The sequence below is a fragment of the Pan troglodytes genome, chromosome 15 (assembly GCF_028858775.2).
Source record: "Pan troglodytes isolate AG18354 chromosome 15, NHGRI_mPanTro3-v2.0_pri, whole genome shotgun sequence".
NCBI classification, from domain to species: Eukaryota; Metazoa; Chordata; class Mammalia; order Primates; family Hominidae; genus Pan; species Pan troglodytes.
Window position 1 is genome coordinate 75,148,042 of NC_072413.2, and position 17,335 is coordinate 75,165,376.

A 17,335-nucleotide genomic window follows, 5' to 3' on the forward strand; every position below is an offset into this window, starting at 1 on the left:
TAGAAATAACCTAAATATCAATCAACAAGGACAGATTCACAGAAAGTGTAGTGCATCGGTTCAGTGGAACACTATGAGCTATGAAAAGAATGGAGGGATCTGTCTGTGCTGGTATGCAGAGATGTGTGATGTATGTTAATTAGCAAAGCAAATATAAGTACTGGGAATATGTTCCTGGTTGGGTTTAAAATAAAGATGCAGGCATAGATATATATATATGTGTGTGTGTGTGTGTGTGTGTGTGTGTGTGTGTGTGTATGTTCATATTTCTGAAAAAAATTCTCGAGGAAAATTTAGGAAACGATACTTATGTTGGAGAGTGGGGCATAGATCTGAGATGGCAGGGACATCCATGCCATATTTCTTTTTTCTTTCTTTCTTTCTTTCTTTCTTTCTTTCTTTCTTTCTTTCTTTCTTTCTTTCTTTCTTTCTCTTTCTTTCTGTCTTTCTTTCTTCCTTTTTTTGGAGACAGGGTCTTGCTCTGTCACACACGCTGGAGTGCAGTGGCACTATCATGACTCACTGAAGCCTCGACCTGCTGGGTTTAAGTAATTCTCCCACCTCAGCTTCCCGAGTAGCTGGGACTACAGGCGGACACCACCACATCCAGCTAATTTTTTTTTTTTTGTACTTTTTGTGGAACCGGGTTTTTGCCATGTTGCCGAGGCTGGTCTCTAACTTGTGGGCTCAAGTGAACCTCCCACCTCGGCCTCCCAAAGTGCTAGGATTACAGGTGTGAGCCACCACGCCTAGCGTGGATTTCATTTTCATTGTGTATTATTTTGAATGGTTTGATTTTTTTTCCCCCTAAGCATGTTATTTTCAGAATTTAAAGAGCATATTTAAAGCTGGGCATGGTGGCATGTGCCTGTAATCCTAACTATCTAGGAGGCGGAGGCGAGAGGATCAATTGAGCCCAGGCATTGGAGACCAGCCTTGGCAACATAGTGAGACCCCATCTCAAAAAAACAAAACAAACAAGAATATTTAAGAAGAAACAAATTATAAAGGGGAGAATACCAGTTAAAATGCCTCACCCTGAACTTTGTTTTTAAATTCGTTTCTCAGTGGGTTCACCTCTCCTTGCATTCACAATTTCAGATGTGGGCGGGCCCAAGAGTTCACCGCCAATCTTTATTTTATCCATGAGGAAAATGAGAGCTAGAGAGGATTGAGCAAGCTGCCAGGGCTCCCTGGCTAGCTGGCTGCAGAGGCTGGGCTCCTGTGATGCTGCTTTCAGGAAAGGGACCGATGATCCCTTTATGTGGATTATAAAATCATCCTTGGACTTTTCTGCCCTTTCCCAGTGTGTCATCTACTGAGTCTTACTTCATGGGCACCCATGTGGGGAACTTGTTAAAATGCAGGTTCCCAAACACCCTCCTGGAGATTCAAGTTCAGTGGGTCAAGGTAGCGCCCTTCCACCTGCATTTTAGCAAGCCCTCCCCCTCCTCCTGCAGATGATTCTGAAGTGGGTGATGTGTATGACCCCTTTGACCTCCCCCAGCTCAACCCTGCTGGCATTGTCTGTGCATCTAGGCTGAACACCCCCACAGCAGCAAGGGAAAGTGGGGTGCTCCAGCTCAGCAGGGGAAGTGACAGAGCTGGTGCCTGGACTCCCAGTGCTGTGCTGTCTCCATGGCCCGCTCCCCACAGCTGCTGCTCAGCTGGGTTGAATGGTAGCTCCCAGCTCACCTACCTCAGGGGTGGGCACTGGCTGGCCTGGATTTGGAGCTGGGGCAGGCTGGGGGTCATGGATGCTTCTGGAGTACCCCTCACCCCATCACAGCTCCCCAAGGCAGGCCTTGTAGGAGATACTGACAAGCACGTTGGAGTTGGGAGGGGCTTGGCCAGCCTGGGCTTGGGAAGGAGCTACAAGGAGGCCAGGGAGGACTGGGATGCATGCCCGCCTGCACTGAGAGGGTTCTGTTGTCCCTGTGCCATAGAGCCTTGGAGGAGCCTCCCTCGGAGTCAGGAATCGAGGGGGGACACCGCTGGGCCACTCAGAAGGACCGTTTCCTGGGGACTGATCAAGAGGAGGGAAGGTCCTATTACAGCCCAGAGGCCACGTGGGGCCTGAGCCCCAAACTTCAGCTGCTGTTCCAGGTAGGTGCCCCGGCATCATCCCATCACCCATCAGGGCTAAGCCCTAGCACCAGCTCCCCACCTTGAGCCTGGGAAATGTGGCCATCCTGGCCGCCCATGGCCTGCAGCTCTCTAGCCAGCACTTGGGCAAAGACCCTCCCTAAGCCCTCCCAAACACACAACCTGCCAGGAAAGGGGCAGAACGGCCTAACCCCATTCCGAAGGGTGCTGTCCCAGGTGACCCTGCCCATGAGGCCTGGGAAGGGGCAGAAGATGCTCTGGTTTTGGTTAGGATGTCCTCTGTCCCCTGGAAATTCCCCCGGGGCTGAGCTGCTAGCTGGGCCTCCTGGTGGTTCTTGCCCAGCTGACTCTGGTTTGGGGCAAGCCTAGAATCCGGCCAGATGCGGTTCTTCCAAGAGTTCCCTAACTCTTGACACTTTATCCTCTAGGAAAGGATTAAGACAGATGGTATCTTCATAGACTGCTAGAGCTAGGGATCTTAGAGGCAGAATCCAACCGCAATCTCTTTTTACTTCTCAAGTATTACTTATATCAATAGTGTAGTTTCCAATGTTGTGGTTGAACATCTCAGAGGAATCAGGTGTAATCTTGTCAAAACAGCGCGGGAAGCCCTTTGGCTTCAGACAGCCCTTCCTGGGCTCAGTGGCCTCCCCTTGCCCCTCAGCCCAGCCTGTGCCCCAAGCTCCTCTTCCTCTCCTTCCACCTTCCCAGTTACCTCCAGCAACTCCTCCCCACTTTGCAAAAGGAACGTTGACAGTGACTGGACATCCCAAGCTAGAAGGTATTGAAGCTAGGTTAGCATCTAAGTGAGGCTTTCTTCCCTATTTAAGTAAGTAAATACATTAATAAATAAATCTTTGAGGAAGGATTAGAGAGTCCAGGAAGCTTTCCAGAGGAAGCACTAACTGTGATAAGATTTCTCTATTTGAGAGTGTCTCAAATCTCTCTTACATGAAAGAAGATACTATCCTGCATGGGGTGTTGGCCAAGAGCATCGTGATTGTTGCTGTTACTGATAAAAATAATCTTAGATACGGTTCTTTATGTCCCCTTTATAATTTCCTGGTCCTTTCTTGGGAGAGCCCTCCAGGGCAGGGAGCCTTAGCCACAGGCAGTGTTTCACTTCTGTTCCTCTGGCCATTCCCAGGGCCCCAGCCCTACGCCAGACTCTTGTTCAAGATTACTAGAAGAGGCAGCAGTGGAGCCAGATGGGTTCACATCCCAGCTCAACCACCTACTGGCCTTGTTATCTCTATGTACTTCTGTCTCTTCATCTGTAAAATGGGGTTAACAATAGTACCCTAGGGTGAAGATTAACTACGGTAATATCTGTAAAGTACTTGAAACAACATCTAGCACCCAGTAAGTGCTTAACACATTAGATCTGATCACTGCAAAAGTCTGTTCTCTCCCAGCCATAGTCTGCTGCCTGATCAACCTCCCTAAGACACAGTGCAGTCATCCAATTCCCTGGCTCTACAACCAACCATGACTCCCCATTGTCTAGTTAATGACTGTGCTCTAACTTCACTTTAAGGGCTTGAAGGCAGAGAAGAATATCGTCTGCCTTGCATGTAGTAAGGAATCAGTAATGTTTGTTGGGAGAGGGTTTCCACTCTCAGAGTGGGTGAACTGAGTCCCTAAGGAATGGAAGTGCAGTCACCTACAGCCCACATCTGGGGGTTTGATCCAAGCTCTTCTGCCTCCCCAACCATAGCCTGGCCAGGAGCGGACCTGGATCTGGGGCCCTGCATCCGCACACAAGGCTAGGGTTGGTTTCCCTTGGATCCACTGGGCCTGCAAATGCAGTGAGCCCTATTTTGAGCTCCAGCCTTGGTCCACATCAGAGTCAAGAGAGGACACTTGGCCATTGCCCAGACAGGCAGTGACCGCAGTTATAATGTGTACTCTGATGAGTTCAGGCCAGGCAGCAGACGTGACGTCATGGTCCTCATTCATCATGGGGCCGTGGCCAAAACCTTGGCTCCCATGGCTCAGGTGGGAAGCCTGAGGCCAGCAGAGACTACCCATGATCTGGCATCTTGGGACAGAGAACTCAGCTAGCTCCATCCTGCATCTCAGCCCCTCTGGCGGAAGAGAGGCCACACACTGTGGAGGAACAAGCCCTGGGCTGGGGCAGGACAGAACAGCATTTGAGACCAGCCTCCTTATCTGGTGGAGAGACCTTGGCCACATCAATGAACTTCTGTATTTTCCCGTCTGTGAAATGCGGAGGATAACACCTGCTTCGTAGAGTCAGGGTGAGGGCAAAATGGAGCAAAATGCCCAGAGCCACTGCACGCATGGAGAGGGCACTTGGGAATTTGCCGCGATTCTGATCAGACCATCAAAGTTGTTCTCCAGGCTGCCAAGTGGAGCTGTTTCAGTCCTGCAAACTTCTAGCTTTCCTTAGGTGGGGAAATTGTCCTCGCCTGGCCTCCGCTCTGAGATACAGGAAAATAGTGGTGGTTTTTGGCAGGAGCAGGAAACAGTTCAAATGTTTCCTGGCAAGGATGGGAAGTGCAGGAGGGAAGCAGCGCAGCTCTGCTTGGTTTTCTCAGAGATTTTTCCACTTGGAGGCTCGGTGCTGCCAAGCCCAGGAAGCCAGCAGTAAAGGGACAGGGAGGGGGCAAACCAGAGCATGCTGGTTCCCGCAAGGTGGTATTTTTCTCTTTATCCACTTGAAGAATGAATGAATCTGTTGAGATTCCAGGCACTGGACTAGGCAGCAGCAAGTAAAACAAACATGACCCTGCTCTCAGGGGGCTTTCATTCAAATGGGGCAGATAATGAACAGCATATTATGGATGATGTATGTTAGAAGGAGATGAATGCAATGGGGGAAATAAAAAACACAGAGAAAGAAAGGGAGGGCAATCAGGGGTGCCGGAGGAGCTGCGTTATTAAGAAGAATGGTCAGGACAGACCTCACTGGAAAGGCAACATTTGAGACACACAGATTGTTTGCTCCCCTTGGGGATTCCTGAGAGGCCCGGGGGCTCAGAATCAAGGCCAAATGCCTTTCGTGAGATCCTAGGATAGGAGCAAAATCTAGAAGCTCTTCTAGTCCCAGCCCAGATAATGCCATGCCCTTCCTCCAAGACCTTCAATAGCTCCGCACTGCCTACACAGTCAAGTGCAAATCATTCAACCGAGATTCAGGGCCTCATGATCTGGTCCCAACTTGCCTGTTATCTCACCAGACCCTTCTCATCCCGCCTCTTCAGCCAAGCTAGTCTGCCTGCCATTTCCAGAACAGTCCACTCTCTGTTTCCCTCTTCCTCTCATTTGTCCCTCTGCCTGGACTATCCTTGTTCCCACTGGTTTCTGTCAGTATGGAAATCTCACCCAGTCTCCAAATGCCACCTCTCCGAGGCCTTCCTTGACCCCCCGGGCTGTGATCTCTGAGCCCCACAGCTTGGCTTGTTCCTTTCTCAGTGTGTGGCTCTTACTCTGCCTTGGGTGTAGGCACCGGTTTTCCTGTCTCGTGTCTCCACATGGCTGGAAGTGCTCTGGGCAGGGCCTGGACTCCTTCACCTCCAGCAGGTGTGGGACTCAGCGAACACTGGCTGAATTGTGTCCCTGCTCAAAGGCTCCCAGCAACACTGTGATGAGCCAGGCCCACTCAGACAACGAAGGCAGAAATGGAGGCAGGCAAGAAAGGAGGGGAAACTAAAATGTAGGTGAGAGATGAGAGAGGAGCTGGTGAAGGACGAGGAGAGAGAAATCCCCACCATCCTTTTTCCAGAGAGGCAGATTGTCGCAGACAGAAGGAGGGATCCCTCTCTTCCCCCAGAAATAGCTAGTACTCCCTTCAGTCTCCCAGGCCAGTGCTTCCTTGTGTCTAACTGAAATACCTCTTGCTGCGGCTGCAGTTCACTTTCTCTTTTTCCATCATCTGGCTTCAGGTCTCCATTCAAGTCCTCACTCAGCCTGGATCAGTGTGGCTTTCCTGATCCCCCACCCAAGGGGCAGGAGCAAGGTCAGAGGATGCTGGCTCCTGCCCTGGAGTTTGTGCTGTAGTTGAGGAGGCTCTGATGATCCCCAGAGCCACATGGAGACTGCCAGGGAGCTAAGATGTGGATCCACCATGAGTCATGGAGGTTGTGCCAGCCACCACCCCTCAGCCCCTCGGCACAGCCTCCCTGCAGGGCTAACCTTCATCACAAGCAAACCTGTGAATAGAGAGCTCCCACTATGGTAGCAGGGATTCTCGGGTCCCTCATGCTCCCCAGGCCCTGTGAGGCCCTGTGAGCCAGACCCACAGCCTCTGCCATCTGCCTCCCACCCATCACTGGACCAGCTGTGCTCAGAGAGCACACGAGGCAGCCAACGTGGCTCTGGCCCTATTTAGACAGATGGCGCCAGAGCCCAGAAATAGGCTTCAACCTGGCCCCCATCCTGGCTCTGCTGCCCCTGAGGGGTGGTGCATTTCCATCCAGGGGACCTGAACTAGGCTCACATCTTGTCCTGCCCCCGCTCCCCATCTGTCTCTCGGCTTTTATGCATGCCCAGGTCTCCTCCCGGAATGTTCTGCCCTGTCCTCCACATGGTAGGAGGCCCATGTGTCCTCAGGCTAGAAATGTGATGCCTTGAGGCCAACTGGCTAGGCTCAAATCTCACTCAAGGACAATAGTTCCCCTCTTGGTGGTGATGTGAGGACACAGGTGCTCTCGTGCTTCCAGAGTCTTAGCACAGCACCTGGCAGGTAATAAGTGCTCAGTTAAAGTGATCTAGTGCTGTTTGTCTTTTTTTTTTTTTTTTTTTTTTTTTGGTAACAGTTTAATAAAGTGTTCATAAAATGTTCCCAATAGGCTGGCTAAGAGCAAGGTAGCAGATAGAAAACCAAGTGGGAAATGTTTTGTGGTCACACCCACAGCAAAAGAGAAGCTATCCATCTTCTAAGAGTTGCCTTGGCTGGCACCTCCTCCAGGCAGCCTTTGTGGATTCTCCAGGACTGAGGCAGGAGCTCCTCCTCTGTGCTCCCAGTACTCCTTGAACAGAGCTCCAGAGTGCAGCTATGCGGTCTTGTTATGGTCTTCTTAGGGGTCTGTGTACCCACTAGAGCCTTGTGTCTTGCCTATAGGCACCTTGAGTTCAGGGAACAGAGTCTGGACTGTAATTTGCTGAATAAATTATTTTGTGAATGACGGGTGGGAGAGACAGTGAGACTGAAAGAATCAGCTTGAGGCTGCCTTTTCCAGGGCCTATCCTAAAAACACGAGGCTGCCCACACCAAAGTCTGGGGGTCAGATGAGGGAGCTGAAAGAGGAGCCTCCCTCTCCTGTTCTATGGTCTAGGATAGTGATTCTCAATGTGAGGTCCCTGGCCCAGCGGTATCAGCATCCTTCAGGGACTTGTTGGAGATACAGATTCTCAGGCGCTACCCAAGACCTGTTGTGGCAGAAACCCTGGGGCAGGGCCCAGCGATCTGTGATGTAACAAGCCCTGCTGCTGATTGTGACCCACCAAAGTGTGAGACCTATTGCTGTAATGTTTCAAGGGTGTGCGTTCACTTTCCCATAAACTAACACCAAAGAGGAGAGGAAGTAGGGTGTCTCTGGGAGTAGCGGGGGCAGTTTCTTCTCTGCTGAAGGCTTCCAAGAAGGCCCTGGGGCTGGGCCCCCAGGACATGGCTCCTACTGGACCCCCACTCCTGAGGCTGAGATCATTGCACTGACAGGGCAGGTGTGATGGGGACACTTGAGATGCCCCTGCCCTCTCCCAGGTGGCCCTAGACCAGACAGGACACTGCTCCCACCTGCTCTTGAGTCCATTCCATCCCCACTGCCATTGCCCAGCATCCCTTCTAGGTGCTCCCTATAGCAGGGGCCCCAGGGCAGACTTCTGGAATGACACAGCTAAGGGAGACCCTAGAGATCATTGGCTAAAAACACATAAATTCACACAAGCCCCAAAACACACAAGTGTATACAACTCAACATGCACACATATGAACACATAAATATGCATGCAACCCAAAACACAAGCATCTAAAACCCAAATTATAATCACAAACACATTCCCAAGCACAACCAAATACCCCTCAAAACATACTCAGATACACACACACACAAACACATTGACAGACACACCTCAAAACACACAAGCACCAATGCATAGACCCACTGTATTGGCTTCCCAGGGCCCTGCAACAAATTACCACAAACTGTGTGGTTCTGAACAACAGAAAGTTATTCTCTTCCAGTCCAAGGAGGCCAGAAGTCTGAAATCGAGGTGTCAGCAGGGCCATGCTCCCTCTGCAGGACCTAGGGGAGGATCCTTACTTGCCTCTTCCTAGTTCCTGGGGGTTGTCAGCAGTTCTTGGCATTCCTTGACTTGCAGCTATCTTATTCCAGTCTCTCCCTTTGTCTTCTCATGGCCTTCATCTAAGGACACCAGTCGTTGGATTCAGGGGCCACCCTCATCATGTATGACCTCATTTTAACAAATTACATCTGCAAAGACTCTATTTCCAAACAAGGTCACATTCCGTGGTTCCACGTGGACACGCATTTTGGGAGGATACTGTTCAGCCCAGTAGCGCTGCACATCCCAAACACATAGCTACAGAGGCAGGCAGGCAGGCACACACACACACACACACGCACGCACACACATCCCTCTACCTGGCACATGGAACTGAGCTCCTGAGAGGAGAGAGAGTCCCTAAGTGTCAGCGCTATCCACTCCTCCTCTCTGGGTGTCCAGCACTGAGAAGCCCACATCCTTATTACAACACTTACCCGGTGATGCTGCTTTTCAGTTTGGTTTTGTTGTTTTGTTTTGTTCAAAACGGTTAGGTATGCATATAGTACAAAATTCAAAAAGCAATAAAGACGCTGGGCGTGGTGGCTTATCCCTGTAATCCCAGCACTTTGGGAGGCCGAGGTGGGTGGATCACCTGAGGTCAGGAGTTAGAGACCAGCCCGGCCAACATAGTGAAACCCTGTCTCTACTAAAAATACAAAAATTAGCCGGGCGTGGTGGTGGGCGCCTGTAGTCCCAGCTAATCAGGAGGCTGAGGCAGGAGAATCACTTGAACCCAGGGGGCGGAGGTTGCAGTGAGCCAAGATCCTGCCACTTCACTCCAGCCTGGGCAAAAGAGCGAAACTCCATCTTGAAAAAAAAAAAAAAAAAACAATAAAGAGAACAGAGTGAAAAGTAAGTCTTCCTCGCCACCTAGTTCCCTACCCAGAAGACAAGCACTGGCAACAGTTTCTTGTGCATCCTTCTAGAGGAAATGGAGACACACAGGAGGCAGCATTCTCCATGTGCCGTCTGCATCTTGCTTTTCCTGCCTGGCCATGCACCCGTTGTTCTTTATTCTGGCTACTTTCACACCACTTGGGTCTCCTCCACCTGACTGTGTGCTTGCTGAGGACAGGCCATATGTAATGGATCCCTGCCTCTTCAGCACCTAGCTCGGGGCTGGCCCAGAGCAGGTGTTCAGTGCAGGGTGGCTCTATCTAGACAGTAATAAATTGTCAACAGCTGGTTGGATCTGAGTGTGACTGGCTGCAGAGCTTTGGTTGATCAGAGCCCACCCTGGCAGCAGCAGGAGGTGGGGTGTGATGGCCCCAGTAGGCTGCTCCTGCTGGTAGGCACCTCCCCATTGGCAGCCTCCAACCCGGCTCTAGCTGGAGCTGACTCTGCGGTCAGAGCCTCTGCTGCTATATCCCTATGGCTGCTTCACCTCCTTCTCCTCCTTCCTGCCCCCTCCAGACTCCTGCAGAGGAAGCAGTCAGGGGAGAGGCTGGAGGGAGAACCATGCTGGCTGCCTGCCGGCATCTTAGCCCAGGGGCCCTGCAAAACAGGAGCTGAGCTGAGCCATTGCCCAGCCTTGCTGGCTGAAGACTTAGTGGGGACTTGTTACCACGGAGACGAGAATTGCAGCAATAACTCAGGGTCAAACTGGATCCCGCAGCTTCACCCAGTTGTGGTGAATATATTTGCTCCACAACACTCAAATATGAGATGCGCCACATTTTTTTTTAAATCAAAACAGAAACAGATGCCTCAGTCTGAGATTTTGCCATGATAGGCTTTGAGCAAAGCCCTAGGGGGAGACAGAGGTGGGCAAGGGCTGCTCAGCCCCCTGAGACTGGAAACCCAGGGAAATGCTCACCAGCAGCTCCCTTTGTCCCTCTGTGGAAGGAGGGCTTAAGTTAGATGATTTGTAAGCTCTCCTCCAGCCAAAACACTCTCATCATGGGGGCCAAATGAGTCCTACCCCAACCCACTGCCAATCTTTCCTTTCTTCTGCAAATATTTGTAAAGCACTCAACCCTATCCAGCACAGCAGAGGAAATAATCAGCAAACACAGCCAAGGGCTCTGTTGTCAAGGAGCTTCCCTTTGCGGGGAGGTGTGGGGAGTCAGCCGTCTGCTACGTCATCCCGTAAACAACATTGAATGTACTAGGTACAACAAGGAAAATTATACTTAACTTTATTGAGCCATTGCAATGTGCTAGGCACTGCTCTAATGTTTCATGTGAGTTGGCTCTATTAAACCTCACATCTACCCAATAAGTAGGTGCTATTAACATCTCCATTTTACAGATAAGGAAACTGAGGCATAGGGAGGTTAAGAAGCTTGCCCAAAGACATGGGGCTAGTAAGTAGCAGAGGCAGAACTTGGGCCCAGAGAGTCTAGTACTAGAAATCCACATTTACTGCATACATGATGCCTGCCTCCCAAGATGCTCAGAGGCATAGGACTTGGGGAGCTGGGCCTGGCCTGAGCTCTTCCCTAAGGAAGCAAAAATGGAGCTGAGATTAACCAGGGGGAGAATGAATCAAGTAATGGGAGAGAGAACCTTCCAGGTGGTGGGACTGGCATATGCAAAGGCCCTGTGGCAGGAGGGAAGGTGGCATGCTCCAGGAACTGAGGGAACAACCTAGGAGGCTGGAGATGGAAGTGAGGGGGAAGTTTGACATGTTGAAGCCAGAACACTAGGCAGGGCCCCACACCCAGGCCTTGCTGGCCAAGTTAAGGAGAGCGAAGAAAGCCCTTCTAGCTGATTCCATCACAGCCTGGTCCAGGAGGCCTCCCCAGGCACTGCAGATTGGGTTCGGTTCATCTGTGAGCCCTTCTCACACTGCGTTATCACTGCCTTTCAGCCAAGGCCTTTCTCATTCACCTAGAATGAGCTTGAGGAGGGGAGGAACACATCTCATCCTCTTTAGCAACCCCTACCCAGTAGAGAACTCAGGAAAGAATAAGTGAGAACAGTAGGATGGAAGGGAGGGTGAGATCAGCAAGACCAGGGGATGTACCCAGAAGGCTCCCTGAAGAAAGCAGAGTTGAACTGGGCCTTGCCAATGGAGCATTCCCGTTGGGGGAGAATCAAGGACCTCCACAGAGGGGAGGAATGGAGGGGGCAGAGACAACCAAGGCCTTTGATGGGCAAGGGGCCTTCCATCGGCTGGAGCTGAGATTCCTCGTGGGGAGCTGGGGGAGGTGAGCCTGGAGGGGCTCCTGGGGCCAAGAGGGCCTCCCCTGGTCCCAGCCTCTGCCCAGGAGCAGGCCAGGAGCAGAGAGCTCAGATGTCAAAAGGAGCAGGGAGCTGTGCAGAAGCTCGGGCCTTGGCTTTAGATCTCCACCCCTGCTGTTCAGCTGCTAGCTGTGTGACCCTGGGCAGGCTACACACCCACTCTGGGCCTCAGCATCCTCATTTGTAAATGGGGACAGTTGCCACCTCTCCTCTGGCAGGACTGTTGGGGGCCAGGCGAGATGACTTTGTAAACATACTTTGTCACCTGGAGGAGAGCGCACATAGGCCCTCCGTCAGGCTCAGAGGTAATCCAGAGGCCAGGCCCATTCAGGACCCCGCCCCCTACCTCCTGGAGGCTACCATTTCTCTTTTGTTCTCTTCCCTATAGGAGTCTAGGTTTAGACCACCCCAAAAAATGACTAGAGGGGCCTCAGTAGCTACCATCTTCCACTGATCCATTGAGGGGGTGGGGAGGTAGGAGGGGCAGGGCAGGGGGCTGGGGAGGCTGCCCCTGCCTGCCCTAGTGAGAGCTGTGCCAGGGAGGCCTCCAAGTCCTCTTCCTGATCACTGCCCCTGGGACTTGATGCTGTAGTCAGCACAGTACCACTGCTGTCAGGAGGAGCCACTGACCTGGGGTGGAGCAGGGAGGGAGGCTTGCCTCTGGCTTTCAGGCAGACGCCCAGGGACCTGGTGGCCACTTTGGCTTCGATGATGCACCACCTTGGCTTCTTGATCTGCCTGCACATGGCCCAGCCAGGCCCTGACAGGGGAGAGAGAGGAGATGGCATTGGATTCAGGCTTTGATTCTTCTTTCTGAGTAGGCAGCCTGCACAGGAACCACTGGGCTGCATGTCACTGTGAGAGCTCAGTCCCTCCACCCTCTCCTCCCCATCAACAAGTCTGAGTGGGAGCTGATCAGAATGAGGGCATTTGAGGAAGGGAAGAGGGATTTGATGCAGGAGGAAAGCTTGATTACATGGATATCTGTCAATCTCAAGCCTTCCTTTTAATATATGATCTTTTTCTAATTAGAAGCAACAATACATGTTCATATTAAATAGTTTTTCAAACTCAGAAAAAAATGTTAAGGACTGTTAAAAGAACGTGATATAATTTTAGTTTTTTTCTTTTAATTTTTTTTAGAATCCAGATCATTTCATTTAACAGCATTGTATCCTGCTGTTTTTATTTCCTATTTTACCTTTTTAACACAGGCATGAAGTCACCTGTCCTCCTCCCCGTGTCTCCCTGAGTCACTGCCCAGCTCCCAGGGGCCTGGGTGACTGTGACAGCCCCACAGCTGCCTCTGCCTTCTGTCTCCAGCGCCCCCTGGGCACCATCATGGCTGTTCACTTACTCAGGGGCATAGGCAGAAAGCCATGGGTTGGGGTCCAGGGTCTGGAGGACAAGGAAAGGAAACTTCCTGGCAAGGAGAGGCATCTCTGTGGGGGTCCCAGAGGTGAGATGGATGGGGTGGGGAAGCCAACACACTCAGCTTCCAGCCTGAGTCCAAGTGGCCACCTTCTCCCCTGACGGCGTCCCAACTCCATCTGCCACCCACAGAGGTGTTAAGAGGATAAGTTTCTTAACCTCTCTGGGCCTGAAATTCCTCATTCATAAGATGGGATAAAAATAGAAGCTGCCTGGTCCTTCTCTTTAGCTGAGAGTCCCTTAGATGTAGTACAGATGTGGGAGGCCATCCTCCTGTACCCCAGAAATACAGTCCTCCTGGAACTGGGCAAAGCTGCTCTGTTCCTTCAAAGGCTTGTGCCTTCAGAGGCTGCATGATGTAGTGGAGGCAGACACTTAGATTCCAATCCTGCCTTTGTCTCTCTCCAGCTGTGTAACTTTAGGCCAGTTACTTAACCTCTCTGAGCCTCAGTTTCTGTACGTGTAAGATGGGGATACTGACTCTTACTTCTTAGGCTGCTACCTCTCATGTTGCTTGTGAGGAATAAACGATGTTCAGTGGGATAGCCATAAGAAGGCCTGGCCCATCACAAATGCCCATGTCCTTTCCTGCCACTTTCTTCTCCTGAGGCCCCCTCAGGGGCTACACCCATGGGAGCCTGGAGTGTGGTTCCAGTATTCTCTATCAGCCTTTCCTTTTTTCAGTGTACTTCTGTCTTGAGCCTAGCAGCTTCATTCCTGCTTGTTGGAATCAGCGTTCTCTGCCTCGAGGGTGGCACATAGCAAAGTGATCAGGAGGGGGCTGTGGAACCAGCCCCCCAGCTCAGGCCCTAACTTCACGGTACTAACTCCCTGATCTGGGCAAGTCTTTTAACCTCTCTGGGCCTGAAATTCCTCATTCATAAGATGGGATAATAATAGAACCTGCCTGGTCTTTGTACAGGAAACAAAAAACACTCTAGGAATCTTAAGCAAAACCAGGACTGGGACATGATGCTGTAGTCAGCTTGATTCATACAGGGAATCGCAGGGTCTCGAAATCACTGGAAGAATTAGAAGCTGGGTCTTCAGAACAGAGCAGAACTGTCCCTCCAGACAAATTACTCCTCACCCAGTCAGGAGGGCCATTACTGGAGCCACAGAGTTCACGTCCTTTCACCTGCTATCTAGGGATGAGAAAACTGCTGCAGCTTTTGCCACAATTGCCTCTCACACCACCCCCTCCCTGGGAGCCAGAGACTGGGCATTGAACTTCCTGCAGAGAATCCCTTCCTGTCCTCGGCATGGCTTGTCAGCAGAACACGGCCTGAGCACCAGGGAGATCGCCTCCTCCTCCCCCTCCTCCCTTCAGCCTTGTAAATCTATCTCCAGCATGTCTAATTGATGAGCTCTAATCTGTATCCAGAACCCCAGCTGCAAGGGGGTGTTGGAAATGTACCTTTTAACTTTCCAGCTTCTGCAATATAGGAAGGCACAGAGGTGGAATGGATGCTGAGGGTATCAACCGTGTCCCATATGCAACCTGATAGGTTTAACCCAGTCGACACCTGAAGAGACTTGGCACAGGGCCTGGCATATAGAACTCACTCAATAAGTGTTAGCTGTTATTCTTATTCTTGGGCTGGGGCAGCAGCGAGAATTGCCTGGCCCTGCCCACGAGCCCTGGCAGAGAGCAGCAGAAGCAGAAATGCCTTTGCCCAGCATGGTGCTGTCCATGGTGCTGAGAGCCCAGCTGGACCCAGCCAGGGGCAGCGGGATCGTTGCTCTGCTTGCATCGTGGGCCCAATGGAAGGTGGAACTGCAATCCTCTCACCCCATGCTGAGGCTTCAGGAGTGACTGCGGCGGAGGGACGTTTGGGGACCTCTCGGGGAAGGCTGGCTTCGATCCTATGAAGAGGACGGCAAAAGCAACAACTTAGTTTGTGGCACAGTTTACAGAAAGAGTCTCCATGCACTATGCCCTTTAACTAACACTCATAATCACCCTGGTATAGGCAGGACAGATATGATCTTTAAGAAAAAACTGAATAGCAAGAGGTTAACTAGCAGCTGATAAACAATAGAGCCAGATTCACACCCAGTCTCCTTATCTGCGGCTGTATGCTCCCTCCACTCCCTGCAGCGACTGCTGGAGGGAAACTTGGTAGCCAATGTGCGCTATGTGGGGGCAAAAATTTGGGATTCATGTACTCTGTGCACTGTGCAAATGTGTACAAACCACCTACATTTTATTCTTTCCTACCCTTGAGTGTGTCTCTGGGTAAAGGGCCTTCTGTCTCTCATTGAGGCCTACTACGTGATGGTCTTTGGGAGAACCATGGAAAGTATAAGAGAAAGATATGGTCCCTACTATCAAAGAGCCCATGGATTTGTTGGTAAGCTGGCTGCTCACGTGCATGGGAAAATGAGAGGATGGTCCCAGGCAGTGGTTGCAAGGCCAGCTGTGTAAAGAGGGTGGGAACAAGGTGCAGACGGGGCTGGTAATCTGAAAGAGGGTTCAGAGGAGTACAATATAAGCTAGACTCAGGGGCTTTAAATGCTGATGAGACCAAGGCTCACCCAAGTCCAGGAGGAAGTGGCTCAAGCTGTGTAGGGGTGGGGCAAGCAACTCTGAATAAGGGGGCTAGTGGGGCAGAACAGAGGGTACCATGAGGAAGTAGCCAGGCCAGTGGCCTCTAGGGTAATGGGAGGAATACCAGAGCCTGGAACTTCCAGTGAAGAGGTGGTGTGGGCCTCTGTAGATCTTCAGCCAACTCTCCACAGATTCGGGACCAGCTGGGAGTGGGGGCAGAGATTGCATGGGAGGAGAATATAAGGACCAGCCTCACGAACTGCCACACTGTGACATGGTTTAAGAGGCACTGAGGTATCATCCTTTATCCCCAAATCTCTCCACCCTCTCTCCTTATTTAGGAGGAGTGAGAAAACTTTTTGGGTCATCAAGAACTCCTTCTCTAGGTGCAAATAACCCTGGAAATCTCAGTCTGGTGCTTTTATGTCTTGGCTGCACACAATAATTGGAGATTCTCATGCTTAATGTCTGGGGTGGAACATGAGTATCTAGATGTACTAAACACTGTCTAGGTGATTCCAGTGACCCCCTCCCAGGCTAAGGAGTCACTGAAAGCACTGAGTGGGGAGACAAAAACCCCCAGTTCTATCCCCAATCCACCACTTTCCCCAGCCTTAAGCAAATCTCCATGTCTGCTGGAGACTCAGTTTCTCCATATGTAAAGCTGAGCAAACCACTCTTTGTTGTGAAGAGTTGAGGAGTTTGAGGATGGTATGGGGCAGGGAAGGGCTTACTGATATTTAGGGAAAGATTTATGGCCAGCAGACATGTCAGTGGTGAAGGACGTGAACCAGAGCCCTTCATTCCAGTGACACACCCTTCCTCTCCCCACACTTCCTCCAATAGTAACCAGCCCCCTAGCCATGAGAGTAAACCTCACTGAGAGGGGGTCCCTCAGTGAGAAGGGGCAAGGGGTGGTGGGGGCAGGGCAGGAGACCTGGAGAAGAAGGAAGAAGGGGAGGTGGGAGTGGATGACCATGACCAGGAATCCCAGCTTGTTTGTTTAAGTCCAGAACCATGGGAGATAATCTTACCTGTTGTTAACAAAAAGTTGATTAATTATTGAAGCTACTGAGAAGGCTAAATGGCAAGGGGGCAGGGTGGGAGCTGTGGCTTTGTGCACTCTGGGGGTCATGGGGTTGGAGAGAAGGTGGGGGTGGCTCCCCAACCATAGCACCTTTTCCTAGGGCATGGCTTGTGGCTATAGTGATTCTCTAATCCAAACCAAAACACATGCCCTATGGACCAGTTCCTGAGAACTCATGGGGATGGTGGAGCAGACTGGGCCCTGGGCTGTGCTGGGAAATGCAGGCGTAGTGGCTGCAGATCCAGCCTGGGTTCCTGGCTCAGCCCACTCTGCTCTCCGCTGCATCACCCTAAAGGCTAGGGAAGCTGCTGTCCCTGGACTAAAGTTTGAGCAAGGTCATCCCCTTCCTCTGCCCCCTGCTCAGCATGTCCAGAGCAGCAGAGGCTCAGGGGCCAGCAAAGCAGAGGGTTACGAATGGTCTGGCTTCAGGGCCAGCTCTGCCATTCACTAGCACCGTGACCTCGGGCCAGTTAACTTCTCTGGGCCATGACCTTGAGCCAGTTGTTTAACCTCTCTAGGCCTTAATTTTCTCTTGCATTTAGGGATGGTTCTCATACCCTAGGGTACTTATGAGAATTAAATGAGCTAGTACTTAAATAGAAAATATTTAGCTCATATTACTTGCTCTGTAAACGTTAGCTATTAATAAAATTTGTCCCTCC

General features: G+C 51.2%; 1 protein-coding gene and 1 non-coding gene across 8 annotated transcripts in view; one reads left to right on the forward strand and one right to left on the reverse strand.

Annotated features, from left to right (window-relative positions):
- TMEM63C (transmembrane protein 63C) overlaps nucleotides 1-17,335 on the forward strand; it is an 83,535-nt gene that overhangs the window by 18,296 nt on the left and 47,904 nt on the right. For 5 of the 7 annotated variants that reach the window (XM_016926482.4, XM_063793803.1, XM_054666172.2 and 2 more), the window contains exon 2: nucleotides 1,947-2,106. The exons of 1 other annotated variant lie outside the window; for it this stretch is intronic. The gene's annotated coding sequence lies outside the window, so the exon portion shown is untranslated. Of the gene's footprint in view, nucleotides 1-1,946; nucleotides 2,107-17,335 lie in introns of those variants that run through there. One more of the 7 variants, XM_016926486.4, reaches the window with a different exon arrangement.
- LOC112205486 (small nucleolar RNA SNORA32) lies at nucleotides 6,906-7,032 on the reverse strand. The gene has a single exon (XR_002939438.1). It is a non-coding gene; the product is annotated as a small nucleolar RNA SNORA32 (small nucleolar RNA).